Source organism: Falco cherrug, chromosome 5, assembly GCF_023634085.1.
Source record: "Falco cherrug isolate bFalChe1 chromosome 5, bFalChe1.pri, whole genome shotgun sequence".
Lineage (NCBI taxonomy): Eukaryota > Metazoa > Chordata > Aves > Falconiformes > Falconidae > Falco > Falco cherrug.
Window position 1 is genome coordinate 92219546 of NC_073701.1, and position 10580 is coordinate 92230125.

Here is a 10580-nt window from a genome sequence, read left to right on the forward strand (position 1 = left end):
AAATCTCTTTAGCTATATGGCAGTGTTTTTCCTTGCTGGATCTTGATCAAACAATAGCTGGTTTGTAAGTTCTGAACAACCACGGTTCATAGGAATAATCACGTACCCATTTCTGATCTTTTAAAATACCTTTAAAATGTCACATCTATTGACTTTCTTTTTTTCTTCTCAGCTCATGCAGGCTTACTAGGAAAATCTTGCTCACATAATTTTCTTACTAACAGTTTTTAATGGCAATCATTTGACCATAGATTTTTTCAGCAATAACAGAACTTGCAGCTGTGCAGATCCACAATTTCCTGCTTTTCTATTCTTCTCATTAGAATACGTTACTATTATTATTTTACCAGATTCATTACCAAACCCAAATCTGTTTATCAGAAAAAAATGTTTGCTTCTATCAACAACGTAAGAAACTAGTGCCTGTAATTCACGGATTAAATTTGAACACATTCCTCATGACTCTTCTTTTACTTGAGTCTCCTGTTCTTCAGCTCATACTCTTTGCCCTGCCTGTAGTTATTGTTCTGTGGATTCAAAACACTTAGCTCTTATCCTGCCTAATGTAAGTCTAGAATAGCAAGAACCAAATAGCCATTTACACACTCAAGTAAAATTTTCATTTGCGCCAATGAGGGTTTTCCCTGAGCAAGCAGAAAGGCCACGTTCAAAACTTGGGGTGGAAGGAACCCACCGCAGGAGACACAATAGCAGTGAAGTACTGTAAATGAAATAGACCCTGCCATTTCCAGGACCAATTCAAAATCAGTTTAACCTGACGTAAGGTTTGAGGAGTTTCCTCCCACCAAAATGGCACCCTGCTAACCACTGAACAAGTGTTTCTTTCCTCTCCACTGTATCACCTTTTTAGCACTTGTAGGGCTATGCAATCAGTCAAATGAAAGGCCTGACAGAGCTGAGAAGAATCATCATTCTGACAAGGAGAAGAAAGCAGAAACCATGGCTCAGGGGTAGTATCAGACTATCGTTTCACCACCAACTGAAATTTAGGTTGGCTTACACTGGTCGCAAAACCAAGTCTTCAAACAACCTCATGTACTGAGATAATGGTAGAGATATGTCAGATATCTGGTCCGAAGAATCTCAGAGCATCACACCTTTTGACCTCAAGTCCCTTACTATTCCACTAGCCCTAGTCCTTCTTAACCCAAAGCTGGACTTTCCAGAAAGTAAGAGCTTCATGACTCTACTGCAAACTCTGCATACAACTGTTATGATTCAGTGAAAGAACAGCTGTGGATTTCCATTGAAATCTATCTTTTGTCGGTCTTGATATTCAGAAAATACTGGATACCCTCTCTTAGAAAATCAGTCCTCTATGTGCCTCAATCTGGGCACTCACAATGACCTGTAATTTCAGAAAAAGTTGACTATAATTTTTAAAGTCAATATAGTGCTGAATTTGCCATTAAAAGTAAACCTTGCCATTTCAAAAGTAATGACATAAAATGACAGTGTAGATGTAGTAGACTTTGGCTATTTTGAGGATCTTATTTCATACAATGTCCTACTCCGTTTATAAAAATGGCATTGTACACTGCCAACACAACCTGTTAAATGGCTAACAGAGACATGTCTCCAAGTAGCTGACAACAGAAAATTATCATCAGATGGAGAAGTTCCCCAGGAATTGACAGTAGGCTGCTTCTGTTCAACACCTCCTGCAGTCATTTGGGAGCAAGTGTATATGTTGCTGGCATAATTTCCAGATGACACAAAACCCAGTCAGAATAGTAATACCAGTGAGCTCAGGAAAGCATGGAGTGATCTGGATAACCTGTCCTTTAAATATAATTTTTCTTTACACAGCTACATAGTAAGTCTTCAGAAGAAAGAGTGCAAGATGTTTCTGCAGAATGGGAGGACTTTATCTTGGAAAGCAGTGCTTCTAAAAGAGTTTAGGGATCAAAATGAAGAAACAGCTTGACTCAAATTCCCAGTATAATTCTGTAGAGAAAGGGGCTAACGAGATTTTTGGTTGTTTCAAGAGGGAGACTGAAAATAGGAATGGGGGATCTTCCCTTTGTAAAGCACTCTTGAGATCCAGTAAAAATGTATGGCCTACAATTTTCATGTGCATATGTTCAAAAGAATATGGAAAAATAGGAGATGTGCAGAAAAAAGACACGGGAATTATTCATAAGCTGAAGGAAATGCCTTGAGGTGAAAAGACTGGGAGAATTCACAGCTTTTATCTAAGCAGTTGTTGTTATGCTCAGCAGAAGAGGCTTATACTGAGAGATCTAAGTGATGAAGGATATAGTCTAGTGGTTCCTTCTAGCCCCTTTAAGGCAAAGAATAATACTGGTCTTGCTTATTGAAAACGGCTCAGCCTCTCTTGGGAAGGCAAGCTCTTTCATGTCTCTAGAGGAACGCATAAATACCTCTAAAAATGAAGTAGTTCTTAGTTCTTATGAAATATGAAGTAACAATGAGGAAATCATAGTACAAATATGCTTTTTAAAACCTACAGTCACCACTGTGGATGCTTGGGTATTATTTAAATGCAAAAGAGCTATAGTGAGTGAATAGGTTTGCTTTTCATTTTCCTTGAGGGAGCTGGGGAATCTGATGATTTTTGCAAAATTAACTGTCTCCCTGCAAACCCTCTTCTCCTCTTAGTAGTCTTGAGCTTAGATCTGAAATCTTCAGATCATCTGCTGTGTGGCAAAAACAAGGAGCAAAGGAGTAGAAATAGCTGTTGGATGGAGTAGAGCCCTACAATTCTGTGCCTTGCATTGCTCATTGACTGCCGATGTTCCTCCAAACAAATCTGTTATGAGAATTATCTTAGGTTTCTCGGGAGCTAATTTCCAAACGGAGGGTCTTGATGCTGTGGAGTCTGTGGTTCTAAGTGATGTCTTCTCCCAGAGAAGAGGCAAATTTTTCAGTGGATATTAACTGTTGAGGTTTTGGGTTGGGTTGTTTTTTGGGTTGGTTTTTTTTTGTTTTGTTTTGGTTTTTTCCTGATAGATTTAATTGTTATTATTTTCTTGAATAAATTAGTATTGTTCTTGGCAGGAGGAATAAAGCATCTGCATAAGTATTGGATAAAGTGGACATATAAGCACCAGCTGAAATATTTTCCTGGGTTTGAACCTTAATGCAGCGGTAACGTTCCTGCAGACTTTCATCCTGGTGAAAACTGACAATAGCATTAGTAAGTAAAACACCATTCTGACTCTAATGAAGGGTGTGTTTCCTTCTCAAATTGGGTGTTTCTGCACACCTACACACAGCTTGGGCTGGGTAGGTAGAGACACTGGGCTGTATGACAGACACTTTTTCGTGTTGAAGGCATCAGACAAGAGGGATTCAGGTATTGCCTGTTCTGTGAGGGAAGGCGTGTGCCTGGAGTTGAAAGACCTACATTTGAGAGAAGAACCTTAATTCAAACCAGCAGACCTTAAAGGACAAATATGGATGCTTCAGAGCTGTGCACTGGAGTGCCAAGTCTCCAGTTTGTCTCAGGATGGTTTGTTTATAAGAACTTTTAAATGTGCATTTGATTAAAAAGTAATCTAAATGTGATGACCTTTACAGATTCTGGAACAGAAAGACTGTCTATCTCTCTCTCTCATATAAGTATATGTGTGTGTATGTATACATAAACACACACACATACATATATGTCTGTATGTGACATTACTGTTTCTATTTTGGCAGAACCTTAAGACCCCATCATATGAATCACTCTATGAATGCAGTATAAATATCTTAACTTAGTTGACTTGCAGTGAGTGAAGACTGGCTTTTTAATGTAGACTTACGGATCATCAAAGAAAGTATGTGATTATTTTTCATACTTTTATAAGAAACAGAACTATTTACATTTTTCAAGTAAAATTCATAATTGCACCACCCTTTCGATTTTCCAACTTTAGCCACAGGAGTGGAATATAAACAGTGCCAGACATGCATTCCCATGGGTTTTTTATCGTTGTTTTCAGCACAATCTATTTTTATTCAATTCTATGGGAAATGCACACATACTGTGCAGTTGCCAGAATGCGATTTCCCAATGCCCCCTATTTATTTCCAAGTGCATTTTTTTTCACATTCAAGTACTTTTGCAACAGCAATTTTTTATGCTTTATCGTATAAGTAATCCTTGCTCATACTGAACCCGTTTGCTGAGGACAGCGGTTCCATGAGTGCAGTTGAAAGCGTGGCCATGTAAGTTAGCGAAAGTCTCCCACCATGGTGGTAACAGTCTGTTCTTCTTCCTCTTGCAGGGTCTGCCATTATTCATGCTCACTCCACCTAAAGGCTGCGTGCATGTAGCTGTGTCTGGAGCCAACGGGGCAGAATCTTTGCTTTGTTCAGATTCTGCTGAGTGTAACAGGGCCCAGCAGTTGTTGGGGAGATGCTGATGTTCTGCTGAAATCCCTCGCTCTGGCCCTACATTGCAGGACAATCTGGAGGGTTCCCAAATTCATAGCATGTTAATCTGTAGGAACCACCCGTGATCTGGGGCTAGCCAGAACACGTCAACACCGATTTACAACATACCAGTTGCATAAAGAGCTATGCAGAGGTTCAAGCTGATGATGCATCTCCTGTACAAGAGAGCAGATCTGGCTGTGGAACCTGCCCCAGAAGGACAATTTATCTAAATAAGGACATGGTCCTTAGTCAACATACCCACCCAAATCTGCACAATGCTTTCCAGGTGAAATTTCCATAATTCCCTACCCTAAGATCATTTTCACTTGATGAACTTTTTTCTCTCATTTACTTTAAGGGTTTATTTGTGTTAAAATCAATCTAACAATGTCCCTACATCCATGCAAACAGTCCTGTTATATCATTACCATAAAACCTAGTCAAGGTCTCTTGTGCTCAGACACAGCTGCAGTTCAAGCACAGTCCTCTACAAAAGTGCCCGAGACATGCCCAGTCTTCACATAAACAGGGCAGCACTGGAGAAGATCTCTCCCAAACTCCGTGGCTGTGTGCTGTTTAAAAGACATTTTAATACCTGTCCCAACCCCAACTCACCTGCAGTACGTGCACCACGGAGCGTGCACCATGGCATCCTGTATAAATGCCTTACCCTTATCCCACAGCATGATCCAGCAAAGCCTTCAGGCAAATAGGGAAAGGAAGAGGTGTGGTCTTGAGGCCAGATATTTAGGTCAGTAGTCCCTCCTGCTTCTTCTGTCTGTCTTGACTTGTACCTGCTAGCCTAGGTGTGAGCTTGTCCCTAGAGGTTTGGCCTGAATGCTTGCAGAAGTGGCTAGACCCTTCCCCTCATAACGCATATAGCAAGAATGCAAGGCCAGGGTACACCCCTCGCCTTGTGGATTTCTCCACCATCCTTCTGCTGCCTAGATGATGTCACAGCTTCCTTGTCCCATAGGGACTTGGCCCAGAAGCATGTGGGTTTGGTATCAGCTAGCAAGGCACATGGACTACCGAGATGTGGGAAGGCAAGAAGGTTCTCCTTGGGTCTGAGTCAATGACCACGTGTCAAAACTGTGGTCCACTGCTGGGGCAGTGAGTCAGGAAGCAAAACTGCAAGGTTGCAAGTAATACACACTTCTTCCTTAGCAAGTCTTCTCAACTGATACCATTGTCTAGAACAGGGGTCCTCAAACTTTTTAACCAGGGGGCCGGCGCACGGATGAAGTGGCAGGCAGTCATCTGTGGCTGCTTGGTTTCCCCCCCCAACCCCTGGCGAGGGGGGGGGCGGGGGGTCTGTAAATACGGGGGGCAGATTGAGGACCCTGGGGGGCCGTATCCGGCCCATGGGCCATAGTTTGAGGACCCCTGCTCTAGAGCTTTTAACTCACACAGGCACCAGGCAAAAAGTCCTCTCAAGGTCCAAAGCCATGTAACTCGTGAAGGAAAGAGGAGACATATTCTGAAATCTGGCACCTACAGGGAGCCAGATCTCCATGAAGTGGCATGGAAGTGGAGCCTCCCAAACTGGCAACATCAAGAGGAGCCTCCCAGGCCAGGTCCTTCCACAGAATTCATTGCGCCAAGTGCATCTTTCCCTGAAAAGCCACGGCTACCAAGGAAAGGTACACTGCTGTTCTTCCAGTCAGCCTTCTAAATAACTGTTTTCAAAAATGGTCTACCAAGCCAATTGACCAAGAGAAATCCACATTAGGCATGCACTGCAAAATGCTCCCTTTCCTTCCAAAAGAAAAACAAAAGGAAAAGAAACAAAAGGGAAAAGTCAGTATAACCAAGAGCTGCAAGGGCTGTAGGCTTGTCCCTGGTAACATCTCTGGCCTGTCAGAGGTTTGGGCTCTGAGCACCTCAAAGGATGGTGCTCATTAAGAGACCTGGCTCTGAGAATAAGACAAGTCTTTTTTCACACAGTTTTTATAGATCGTTATGAGCAATCGGCTAAGGACCTCTGAGCTCAAATAGGTCTGTGCAGACAGCACAGCTTCCGAAGTCCATATGGATCTGTATGCCTCTAAAATCATATCCCCTCCATCTCCTGAGTGCGTGTTTGAAAGATCCAAATCTCTCCTTGCAGACTCACTCTGAAGTGTCCTAGGACAGGACACTTCTGGGGTGGAAACACCAGCAGAGACTTCAAAACATAGCCTGTCTGCCTTTTCTGTAAGGAAGAAAGGGGAGTGAAATTTCCCAGAACAGTCACTTTGAAAGGTAAGAACCATTCATGGAGCATCTCTGTCTTTGGTGGTCTGCAATAATTAGATGCTTGTTTTGATGTTCTTTTTCTGAAGGTGATGCAGAAGGAATGCTGGCACAGAAGCGTGGGGATCTTCAGGTGAGAAAATTCCCCTCGACCAACCATAGCCCTGGCAGGACCAGCCATTTTCCAAAGTCCTCACCTTTTCATCTTTCTCAAAAATGTCAAGGTGCAGCTGGAAAGACTGCAGTACAGGTGCTTCGCAGATTCCCTGAACAGGAATAGAAGAGGAAGATGCAGGCGGTGGGTGTCCTGTTTTACTAACATTAGGCTCCTTTCTGCCATAGAAATGGTACAACGCTCCCAAATGATGGAAGGGCAGCATGGAGCCAGTATTGACCGTATCGTAGTAAAACTGGTCTGCGTTCACAGAAAACGGCAGCCTTTAATCATGGCTACATTTTACAAGCGGTGTAAACCTTTCACGTCCTGTCAGTGTTTCAGTGCACCATGTGCGGAACCAATACAGAGCTCAGTGAAGTGGCCTGAAAGCTGCTGACCACGACAGAAGATGTTTGGGTCAGGTTCCTGGGTTCACTATTATTTTCTCGTGTGAAATGGTAACTTATTTAGAGGTGAAAAAGATATAAGAACAATGTCTCATAGTCTTTAAAGTACAGAGAAAAATCAATCACAGGGCAACTGAGGCTGGCAGGGACCTCTGGAGATTGTCTAGATTGTGTATTTCAGGTCCTGCCTGTTGCCTCTTGCCCTGTCATTGGGCTCCACTAACAGTCTGACACCATCTCCAGGCTGAGAAGTCCCAGCTCACTCAGCCTCTCCTCGTATGCCAGAAGCTACAAGCCCTTCATCGATGGCAGTGGCCCTTGACTGGACTCACTGTGGTGTCTCCATGTCTCTCTTGTACTGGAGCACCCCACTAAAAACACTGGAGAGCCTTCATCCCATCCAGGTCCCACTGAATAGCAGCACAGTTATCTGGTGTATCCACCACTTCTCCCAGTTTCATGTCTTCTGCAAACTTGCTGAGGGTGCACTCTGTCCCACCACCCAGGTTGTTCACACGGATGCACCCTAGTACAGGGTGACCTCTGGGGATGGCGCTAGTGACTGGCTTCCGCATTTTCATTATAGGTAAGTACAGATTAACATCTACCCAAGTTGTTTTAAGGAGCAGATAAGGATTTTGTCCCTTGAAGGTTTAATTTCTACTTGTAAATATATGGAAATGTAAGAAGAGTTTTAAATGGTTATGGAAGAGTGTATGTTATTGGAAACAGACTAATAAGTGCTAGAATTTATTTTGAAATAACTACTACTAAAATATCTACTATTTTAAAGTATCTACTACTCAGTAAAGCATTAAAGATTAATTAAATTTAAACATGGGCAGCATTTAAGATTTTAACTTTTAAAACACACAGGTATCTTAAAATTACTCCATTGTGTAAACAAATCCTTGCTTAACAGTATGATGTCTTGAAAAAAATCAGCATGATTTAATTAATGGTTTTTATTTTCTTTTTGTGTCTCATTGACTGTCATTCCTCAGTTTAGATATCAACATTTTATGCCTGGAAGCTGGAGAATAAAAATAGCTACACTCTATAAAGGGGCAGTGCTGCTGAGTGAAAGGTCCTGATCTTGCAAGTTCTTGCTCAAATGGAAACTCAAGGGAACTACTTGGGTAAGGAGGAGTTACCCATCCAGCAGAAATTACAAAATGAGGCTGAGCTCCTCTACTAAAACGGTAATAACTCAAACATGGAAAAGATTATTCACACTGATGAAACAGGACAAGCAGGAGTGTACAAATCTGTGATTTTTAAAGAAGTGATCACAGCTGAAACCCACTGGAAATCTGTTTTGAAAACAGATGAGAATCTCCTGCTAAGGGTTAGACTGCAGTGAAGTCTTAACAACTGGGGTTTTTTAAAGTTTTTATATTTAATATAGATGAGCTACAGTGATTGCAGGCCAGTTTGGAAGCCAAATATGTATTCATGACAATATTAACAATGCCTTGGGCTAGACAGAAAGCTTGAAAACTATGTATTAACATAAATAAGACTTAGGGCATTTTTGGAATTACTTCATTCTGTGTCCTTAAAAAGAGTTTCCTTGGCACAGTAAGATGACCTTATCCTTGGACAAAAAGTATTATATGGCAGAAATATCTCCATTTCCTGACACAGTAGGAGAGAAAAGCCACTTTTATTCCAAGCAATCCAGCTTGTACATAAGGAACCTGAAGAGAATGAACACATCATGACACCACAATACTGATTGTCTGACTCTTGAGATGAGGGTGAGTGCCTAATAGCTGTTTTCCAGACAAAGAGCACTCAGCTGAAAACCATGGTACGTGTCACGGAGGTTTTAAAGGGGAACATTACTCATAGCTTGACAGTGATTAAAGAATATTGAAATAGGCTGCAGAACTCTGTCTCTTCTTTCACTATTCCAAGTGAAAGGGGTTGGGGGAGGTAGGAGGGGGGCGGTGAATCCCCAAACCCACAAATCTTCTCTTCTCTAGCCCTCTTCTACCTGGAGCACCATCCTCTCTGGTTCTGAGCACCTCTACACTGATCTTCACCTTGTTAGCTAGAAGAGGCAGTACCCCATTCCTGGGATTCAAAGACAGTCTAGTTGGTGTGACCAGACCTTGCTTGAGGACTTTGCCACACCTGGCCAGTTTCAAAGCCATTTGTAGCAAAAGGCATTTACCACAGAGGAAGGTCCAGAATTCTGAATCCTTCGAAACATCACAGCTAATGGAATTGCAGGTAGTAGTTCTCAGCCTACTAAAGGGCATCTAAACTTTTGAATTGCTGGTCCCATTGCTATTTACTCCTTTTGTGGCATTTCTGATTTCCCCTCTGAAAGGTGATGATCCCATGAATAATTAACTAACTTTTTAACTTGCTTCTTATCTGTTGTTTATGGCAGGTGCTCCCTAGCTGTAGGTTGGAAACAAAAACAAATTCTCCAGTGCAAAGCTCTTCGCTTAGCCCACTGTGGTGGTTCCCTCATGAAGAAGTTAATGGGCAATACAAAAATCCTTACTATCGTTCCAGTGCATTCAATTCTCCTTCTCCTCAGCCTTTTCAACTGGAAAAAATGGTTCTTTGAACATGTCTAGTGTAGCTGCTTATGTGGGAAACTCTACAGACTCTTCCCCTTATGTATGTGTAGACCTACTTTTAGGCAGTGCTGCTTTCCTTCTTTACTTCTGGATATCGGTGAACATATTTGTTGTATTTGGAATAACCGAGCAATCCCCTTCTCTAGACTCAGTGGTTTCCTCTGTTGTTCTAGGTCATGATGTTGTAAGCAGATGTGTGCCTACGGACCTTCGTTGTTTCACGGTTGGCTGAAAGTCTTAGTACTTTATTTCTCAGAAGTATTTTTGTAAATAATCCTTTTCCAGTGTAAGACTGCAACTGATTAGCTTTCTTGGGGGAAAGATCAGGGGTCCTGAAAAAATGGAAGTGTCATGTTTTTGTGTTAGTTTAAAGTCTGTTGTTTGACCTTGTTGATGACTAAGCTACTGAAAATTGGACCAGTCTGTCTATGAGGATATAATCTATCAAAAGATGTTTACAAAGAAGTTGGGGTTTTCCCCCAGGATTAGCTCATTTTCTGAGCAAAGTAAATGCATATACTAAGTTAAATAGGTTTCCCACAGTTTATTTGCATGCCTGTTCTTTAAAGGATAAGCCAATTCCCTCTCAAATGCAGCTCATTTCTCTGTGACCCACTCTGACAGCTGTGACAATCTGTTTGTCACAGAGCTTAGTACGTACCAATACATATATTAAAAGTAGCTGGAGGTGGAGCAGTCTCGTTTGAGGGTTTAGGACCTTAAAACATGGTGTGAAGATTCACTAGATTATGCCCTGTTTTTTTAAATGATGGCACT